The sequence below is a fragment of the Panulirus ornatus genome, chromosome 8, assembly GCF_036320965.1.
Source record: "Panulirus ornatus isolate Po-2019 chromosome 8, ASM3632096v1, whole genome shotgun sequence".
In the NCBI taxonomy this organism is placed as follows: domain Eukaryota; kingdom Metazoa; phylum Arthropoda; class Malacostraca; order Decapoda; family Palinuridae; genus Panulirus; species Panulirus ornatus.
Window position 1 is genome coordinate 52,579,689 of NC_092231.1, and position 10,221 is coordinate 52,589,909.

The 10,221-nt window shown below is 39.5% G+C and overlaps 1 non-coding gene across 1 annotated transcript; it reads right to left on the reverse strand.

The window, feature by feature from the left end:
• Positions 1-2,727: 2,727 nt before the first annotated feature.
• Positions 2,728-2,799, reverse strand: TRNAI-AAU (transfer RNA isoleucine (anticodon AAU)). Its single transcript has one exon. It is a non-coding gene; the product is annotated as a tRNA-Ile (tRNA).
• Positions 2,800-10,221: the final 7,422 nt, after the last annotated feature.

Consider the following 10,221-nt stretch of genomic DNA (forward strand, 5'->3'; position numbering starts at 1 on the left):
TTGTTATCCCACAACATAGTAACTACCTGCAGCCTTGTTATCCCACAACATAGTAACTATCTGCAGCCTTGTTATCCCACAACATAGTAATTACCTGCAGCCTTGTTATCCCACAACATAGTAATTACCTGCAGCCTTGTTATCCCACAACATAGTAACTACCTGCAGCCTTGTTATCCCACAACATAGTAACTATCTGCAGCCTTGTTATCCCACAACATAGTAATTACCTGCAGCCTTGTTATCCCACAACATAGTAACTACCTGCAGCCTTGTTATCCCACAACATAGTAACTACCTGCAGCCTTGTTATCCTACAACATAGTAACTATCTGCTGCCTTGTTATCCCACAACATAGTAACTATCTGCTGCCTTGTTAGGTTTCTACTGTATATATGTCACACAGTCGTAACTAGTTTAACATATTGACATGATTCAGCAACACCTACACAAACATTAATGATCAATAAAACCTCCATCATGATGTGGTATGTTTGACATACACACTTCACTATCACTTATACCGTCACAGTGGACGAGTCTAAAGGATTAATTATCGTGCCCTGGCAACCTACCGGACGCACCGGCAGGTTGCCAGGGCACGATAATTAAACCTTCAGACTCGTCCAGCACCGCGACTATAGAAGGGTTAATGATGTGTGGCGACTGTATGATGGGCTTTATGTTTCACACACGAGGCACAACATGTGGTGGTCAGCCACGAGCAGGAGTGGATGTGTCACTGCTGGATGATTGTTGGCCTGGATGATGAAGGTCAGCCACGAGCAGGAGTGGATGTGTCACTGCTGGATGATTGTTGGCCTGGATGATGATGGTCAGCCACGAGCAGGAGTGGATGTGTCACTGCTGGATGATTGTTGGCCTGGATGATGATGGTCAGCCACGAGCAGGAGTGGATGTGTCACTGCTGGATGATTGTTGGCCTGGATGATGATGGTCAGCCACGAGCAGGAGTGGATGTGTCACTGCTGGATGATTGTTGGCCTGGATGATGATGGTCAGCCACGAGCAGGAGTGGATGTCTCACTGCTGGATGATTGTTGGCCTGGATGATGAAGGTCACCCACGAGCAGGAGTGGACGTGTCACTGCTGGATGATTGTTGGCCTGGATGATGATGGTCAGCCACGAGCAGGAGTGGATGTGTCACTGCTGGATGATTGTTGGCCTGGATGATGATGGTCAGCCACGAGCAGGAGTGGATGTCTCACTGCTGGATGATTGTTGGCCTGGATGATGAAGGTCAGCCACGAGCAGGAGTGGATGTGTCACTGCTGGATGATTGTTGGCCTGGATGATGATGGTCAGCCACGAGCAGGAGTGGATGTGTCACTGCTGGATGATTGTTGGCCTGGATGATGATGGTCAGCCACGAGCAGGAGTGGATGTGTCACTGCTGGATGATTGTTGGCCTGGATGATGATGGTCAGCCACGAGCAGGAGTGGATGTGTCACTGCTGGATGATTGTTGGCCTGGATGATGATGGTCAGCCACGAGCAGGAGTGGACGTGTCACTGCTGGATGATTGTTGGCCTGGATGATGAAGGTCACCACTAGCAGGAGTGGATGTGTCACTGCTGGATGATTGTTGGCCTGGATGATGATGGTCAGCCACGAGCAGGAGTGGATGTGTCACTGCTGGATGATTGTTGGCCTGGATGATGAAGGTCAGCCACGAGCAGGAGTGGATGTGTCACTGCTGGATGATTGTTGGCCTGGATGATGAAGGTCAGCCACGAGCAGGAGTGGATGTGTCACTGCTGGATGATTGTTGGCCTGGATGATGAAGGTCACCACTAGCAGGAGTGGATGTGTCACTGCTGGATGATTGTTGGCCTGGATGATGAAGGTCAGCCACGAGCAGGAGTGGATGTGTCACTGCTGGATGATTGTTGGCCTGGATGATGAAGGTCAGCCACGAGCAGGAGTGGATGTGTCACTGCTGGATGATTGTTGGCCTGGATGATGAAGGTCAGCCACGAACAGGAGTGGACGTGTCACTGCTGGATGATTGTTGGCCTGGATGATGAAGGTCAGCCACGAGCAGGAGTGGATGTGTCACTGCTGGATGATTGTTGGCCTGGATGATGAAGGTCACCCACGAGCAGGAGTGGACGTGTCACTGCTGGATGATTGTTGGCCTGGATGATGAAGGTCACCACTAGCAGGAGTGGATGTGTCACTGCTGGATGATTGTTGGCCTGGATGATGAAGGTCAGCCACGAGCAGGAGTGGATGTGTCACTGCTGGATGATTGTTGGCCTGGATGATGAAGGTCAGCCACGAGCAGGAGTGGATGTGTCACTGCTGGATGATTGTTGGCCTGGATGATGAAGGTCAGCCACGAGCAGGAGTGGACGTGTCACTGCTGGATGATTGTTGGCCTGGATGATGAAGGTCAGCCACGAGCAGGAGTGGATGTGTCACTGCTGGATGATTGTTGGCCTGGATGATGAAGGTCAGCCACGAGCAGGAGTGGACGTGTCACTGCTGGATGATTGTTGGCCTGGATGATGAAGGTCACCACTAGCAGGAGTGGATGTGTCACTGCTGGATGATTGTTGGCCTGGATGATGATGGTCAGCCACGAGCAGGAGTGGATGTGTCACTGCTGGATGATTGTTGGCCTGGATGATGAAGGTCAGTGGTGTCGGATGATGGTTTACCACAGTCATATATGTTCCGATCCTGAATACTGAAAACAAAGGCTCCGCCGGGAATCGAACCCGGATTAGCTGTTTATTAGACAGATGTGCTAACCACTACACCACGGAGCCACTTGTCAGTGGCGGAAAAATTTCTTATTTATTAACAAACGTGATTGAGGACTTAAAGAATCTGGTACAAAAATAATGGTTATTGTGATAAATGATTTGTTTATGATACATATGTATTGTGTTGCATTATAATGGTTGTTCAGAACCAAGATCCTTAAACCTGAATCCTAAAAGATTAAAGAATAAAAAAGTTGTGAAAAACATAAACATATATATAAATAAACCACAGAATATATTTTCCTTGGGATATCTAAAAGAAAATGCAATACAAGGAGCTAGTTTAAGGCAGGAGTATTTCATCTTTGAACAAAACACTTATCTCTACGTCTCTTATGTTTCGTCATCATTTCTTATGTTTACTATCAAGAATGTCTCTTACCTAACATAAAAATTCTGTATAGGTATTTGATAAATGTTCTCCAACAACGCGTTGTATAACTCTTCGTTAGTGAAGTTCATTTCGTGTAATGGATCATGCATTACAAAGTTGTGTCTATCCACACAAGTGTTACACGTCCCAGGTAAAGATATATTCTAGAGATAGTGTATATCTAACATATATATGTGTTTTATAAATATTTATAAAAAGTTTTCCTGAGTGACAATACCTAAGAGTTTCGTATTAAAGTTGATCAGTTGTAAGTGATCAAGCATTACAAAGGTGTGTCCATTACCACAGGTGCTACTGATCCCAGGTAAAGGTATTTCACCATCTTTGTATCTTTAACCTTTCTAGTTATAGATGTTTCATCCCTGATTCCATCCTCACAATGGATGTATGTTGTTTGTGTTGTCTTAACATATCATTAGTCAGTTGAAGTGGAGAACATGCTTCTGAGCCTAGCCACTCTACTCTGTCTTCCACATGCTATTCAAGAGGTGTTACCGGATTCCGCCTATAAGTGTTTATGCCGGGAGTAACAAGTTACCTCCGGACGGCTTCTTCTTTTATTACTTTTGATGATTTGAAGAATTTGTGCAACATATTTGGTTTTATGATATTAATAAGATTGTTAGATTCGCATATATTCTTTGTCATTTGATGAACTTTAGCTTGTTAGATTTGACTGTGTCTTGTTGCTATTCAGAAACATGTTCTCAAAAAAAATACTTGATTTCAATTCATAAAGAATATTTTTAAGGAAAACGTCGATGATTTTTCATAAGCATTCATCGCCTCAAAAAAGCAAGTCTATTTTTCACAGTATACTTAATGGATCTTTCTAGAGTGTTGAAGAATATAAACTCATAACTTGTTTAAGACCTTCTAAACCTTGTGCTGATAATAACTACATTACTTTTCTGTAGGCAATATCGTTTTAATGCGTAAAATCCAGATAAAAAGCTTGTAATATAAGATTTGATGGTATTATGTTTAGGTTGTTGAAGATATTACCGATTTCTACATGTAAAACATTTATGTTATCTGCAAAATAGAAATCTTTAAGTTAGATATGTTTATTTTACCGGTTTTATGTTACATACATTTCTGTACCTTGTGCTCCAGAAAAGTTATGGGATTTAATTCATTATCTTATAAAATAATTTGCTTAACATCAATGTCCCACGTACTTTCTATAGAAATCCGGTAGCAATATATTTCTTGCATCTGGATTCTATGACAATCAATGATAGGTTCTCAGACTCAGTATAAGTGTAATTCATGTTACCGTAATGCTGTCTAAGGTTCTCTCCTGGATCTACATTGCTGAACAACGTCAGTGTACAATGGCCAGTGATATTCACCGTAGACATATGTTTACACTGTGTACACATAGCAGGCAAACTACAGTATCATCTTAAGATGTGGAAATAAAACTATCAAGGCAGGAGAAGGATTTAGGTGTCATCATTAGTAGAGATGTAAAGCCAAGACAACAGTGTATTAATGTACGTAATAAGACTAACAGACAACTTGGTGTCATGTGTTAGTAGCAAGAATGAACAGGTAATATTACAGCTATAGTTAGTCACACAACACTTACATTATGACCTACATTATTGATCACTGTATTACAGAATGCATATCATTTCCTTGATACCAGGCATTAGAATCCTTCCAAATGAACACATTAAGATCATGAGAGTTTCTTTCTCTCACAGGTGGCAGGCAGGCAGGGTTAGTTATGTAAGAGGTATGTTTACTGATGTAATCTGTAACTTTACCTGGAATATCATCAACTTCTCAGATCGTTACTGTAATACGTATAAACTTAGATCAGCACAGTGTATTGCCAAAGAACAACACCGTTAGTCATGAGGAGTACAACTATATCTCATCATCTGAAATCTAATTACTACCAATTATTGTATCACATGGGCAATGCCTGGAAGACGACAGCGATGTGCTTTCTGAATATATTTTCACAGAAACTCCATAGTAGAAATAATTTTGTAACTATAGCATTAGAATGATTCAAAAAAAAGAAAGTCACATGAAGCATAAAACGGCCTTAGAAAAGGAGAGTTGCAAGTGTAGCAGCAGCAGGTGTTGGTCAAGATGTTATAACCGGCAGGTCATGATGCGGCCCATCATCTACAAGTGGTACACACACCATCCCTAGACCACACTTACACTACACTTGAGCCAGCCTTGTGGCACCCGCGCCAGCCAGGTACTCACTGGCAGTCAACATTATATCCTGACAACAAACTTGGACCTACAACTAAACACAACTTATAAATAATAACCCAGCTGGCTAGATTGACAACCATCATGGCGGTCCGCCAGTCATCTGTATATCTCAATCTTTCCTTCATTTATTCTCTTAACTTTTTCATGTCATATCCCAACTCCTCTGTTCATCAACATCTTTACGTAATCTCATAGAAAGGGATATTTACACAGTAAGAGTGTATGTGGCACTCAATCTCTCTTGGTATTTCTTCACACAAGTCTCTTTTCCAAGTTCACTTCCTCTCGCCACCTCTTCTCCCCGACATTGTTTCCTCTTTTTCGAAAACCTCTTCAGATCTTCAATGTCGTCTCCACAAGATGGTGATCAAACATCACACCAGCTGCCCCTTTCAGCACATTTACACCCAAAAGTCTTTCTTTTACACGTCTTTCAATTAACATGTAATACAGTCATGCCCACTGACCATCTCTCCTACTCACGTACGTATATTTGTGTATATCACATTTTACAAACCAGGTATTCCCAATCACCAGTCCTTTACACACACACAACACAAGTTGTTCACCATTTCCATGCACCTCAGTTATACCCTCCACTGCCACATTTAAATCACCATCACTAATACCTGGTCTCTTGCATCATAACTGCTGACACACTCACTCACTTGTTCCCAAAATACTTGCCTCTGTTCTTGACTCTAACCCTTTACCTCGCTAAGTGCCATTTGACCTGACCTAATGGGGCAGGACAAGGGTCATCATCTTCAGTACTTACTGGACATCACTGGTTCTTGGCCTCAGCCACTACACTCTCCACTTCAATACTATCTCACTAAACTCCTAAAATCACTGTTCTTTGACCCATCGCTTTCAGATAATGTCAAAATCCTAATTCATCGTCAAGATCTTCACTATAACGTTGGATAAACATACTGAATGTTGGAGATTCGAACCCATGACCTTGATCTTTGAGACTCAGGTTCGGTGATAATGTGTACCACACCTGCCAGTGAATTCCAATACATAGTCACCTAAATCTTAAGACCACACACACATGTACATACTGAACTGTAGACAAAAATATGGTCATCGAAAGATATTTCATATATCTGGTTTCAAAACTGATAAGATCAGGAAATAAGATTTAATCATTATCATTATCGGACGATTATAATGCCCAACAACACACGTTAGGTACACAATATATTTCCTACTAACCTACATGTGAAGTGACAATCCATACCATATCTAACTTCCCACTTGATAACCAGCATACCGTATCCTTCAGTACCAGATATCATATTATACTTATTGATAATAATAATCATAATGATCATAATAATGATAATAATGATGATAATGATAATGACAATGATAATGATAGTGATAATGGCAATAATAATGATAATGATGATGATAATGATAATGATACATAATAGTAATGATGATGCTAATAATGATGATGATGATAATAATAATAATAATAATGACAATAATAATAATAATTATAATAATAATAATAATAATAATAATAATAATAATAATAATAATAATGATAACAATAATGATAATAATAATGATAATAATGATAATAATAACAATGATAATCATGATAATTAAAATAATGATAATAATGACAATAATGATAGTAATAATGATAATAATGAAAATAATGATAATAACAATAATGATAATAATGATGATAATAATAATGATAATAGTAATAATGATAATATGATTATATCAAATGATACTGCACTATAATGATGATAATGATTATAAAATTGTTGATAATAATAATAGTAATAATAATGATGTAATTATGATAAATAGTACTGTACTATAATGATAATAACAATAATGATAATAATAATGATAATAATAATGATAATAGTAATAATAATGATGTAATTATGATAAATAGTACTGTACTATAATGATAATAACAATAATGATAATAATAATGATAATAATAATGATAATAGTAATAATAATGATGTAATTATGATAAATAGTACTGTACTATAATGATAATAACAATAATGATAATAATAATGATAATAGTAATAATAATGATGTAATTATGATAAATAGTACTGTACTATAATGATAATAACAATAATGATAATAACAATAATGATAATAATAATGATAATAGTAATAATAATGATGTAATTATGATAAATAGTACTGTACTATAATGATAATAACAATAATGATAATAATAATGATAATAATAATGATAATAGTAATAATAATGATGTAATTATGATAAATAGTACTGTACTATAATGATAATAACGGTAAAACATTCAATACAGTTGCGTCTTCCTAATATATCAAGACAATATGACCTAAATATACCACATACCGGTGTTACACTGAGTTAAAAGAATTAAACTCCATGAACCATGATTTTGTCTTGATCTGTCCTTGTGACAGTATTTTGAACCTATACTCATCTTGGTGTATATTGTTTAGTTTTCGTAACCATTACATGAATATAAGTCAACATGTTTTCAGGTAAAAATAAGTTTTTCCAATTGTATGTTTTTCATTTTCCATTGGATGGAAAGATCCCAGGGATTAGTGTATATCTTGTGTCCCAACCAACCTTGCTCTGTTGGTACCTGCTGTCTCTGGGTTAGTCATGTTTTATGGAAAAAAGAAAGATAAATGTTTATCAGGAGCGGGACTCGAACCCACGCCCGGAAGACCAGACAATGATTTGAAAGCAGCGCCTTAAACCACCCGGCCATCCTGCCAGGAGAAAATAAATTTGGAAGTTCTCTCTAACTTACTAAACTGAACATATTCCAGGAGCAAATGTATAGTATATACTTATAAGGTTAAGAGACGGGACAACACGAGTGTATAACTCTCTCCCATAATGCACACACACACACACACACACACACACACACACACACACACACACAGAGCGGCGCCAGGCTGGAGGCGGGGCATCGTGACGTCACAGGCAAGTCCCTCCCCCCGCCAGATCCAAACATGTGTTGTGTCTGGTGATGGCGGTTCAAGATTTCCCACATTTATATTGATCTTTACATTATCATCCACTCCCAAAGTCACCTGGCATTCTTGTGTTTCAACAACAGACGTGATATATGCAACACCAGGCAAACATTGTACCATTATCTGATAGGTTAATTGGTGCACAATCAAGAACCAGTGAATTTCATCGCCGCCATAAGTAAGTAAGGAAGGTGACTTTAATGATGATAAATACGACCTGGTATGGCTGTGTCTACACACTACCGACATCTGGTCAACCTGGTACATGTGATCATTTAAACTATGACATTTAAACACAGTTTCAAAATTACTCCCACAAACGCGAACTTAAAATCCATCCATTCAACTCCGTCATTTATTCAGGAACATTTAAGCGTCAGTATTTGAGCGTTATCATTTCAGCTGCGTTATTTGATCAGAGACTTTTAAACTACATTATATAAAGACAAACATTGAAAGTATATCATTTAAACGAAAATTTGTGCAAAGCGTCATTGAAACTTAAACTTTTGATCCCGTCAATAACTTTAAAATTCTCTCAAACAACTGCGAACTTTTAAACTCCGTCAAATTGCAGCTGTTTTTAGGAAATGTCTCATTTAATTGAAAAAAATTATAGTCACTTAATTCAACGATATCCTTTGAAGTCTGTCTTAATATAATGAACCATCAAACTCCGTCTCTGGAAATAAACATAAGCTTTAGTTCAGTTACTGGAAAGGAAGTTTGTACATTCTATTGAAGTCCATCACTTAACGCGAACTTTTAAATCCTTCCATTTAGCTGGGCCATTCATTCCCTGGCTACCATTCATAATATGGCCTTTTAAACTCTGTGTCTACGATGTTCTGTTCACCGTTGTCCACAGTATCGAGATAGCACCAGGAACATAAGATAATGCTTCATACCCTCACATACGTTCCTTACCTCTCATATGTAATGCAACGAAAACACAGCCCACACTCCACAACCAGGCCCTACAACCCTGTCCGTGGTTTACCCCATTTGATTCATATGTCCTGCTTCAGTTCACTGATAGCAGGTCGTCCCCTGTAAATCACATCGCCCCAGTTCACTTTATCCTATACACGCCTCTCACGTGACCTTGAGCATATTCAGGCCCTGATCACTCAAACTCTTGTTCACTTCCTCCATCCATCTCCAATATGGTCGCCCTATTCTTGTCCTCTACACTTCTGACACATGTATCCTCCTTTAACTTCCCCTCACTCACTCTCTCCAAATGTCTAAACCATTTCAGTACACCTCCTTCAGCTCTGTCAACCATGCTCTATCTATCATCACACATCTCTCTTACCTATCATTACTTACTGGATCAACCCGCGTCACACCACATGTTGTCCTCAGACATTTCATTTTCAACACATTCACTCTATCATCAAATCTTCCTCATACTGTCTCTACCTTCACCGCCGACTGACATCACTATTCAAGCTCAGAAATGTCTATACCATCTTTATTGTACCTGAGCCGCGCCCCAGCCAGGTCCTCCTGACTAACTAGAGCCACACACACACACACACAGGCACCAGCTGGACACAATACACAACACAACACACACAATCCTCCTGGGTCCATCTCACACCACCTACCAAGATGTGCTCATCTGGCTGACCACGTCCACCCCACCAACACCACCAGCTAACCCCCTGCCCCCCATCACCCCCACCCCCGGCACAATGACCTCTCTCTCTCTCTCTCTCTCTCTCTCTCTCTCTCTCTCTCTCTCT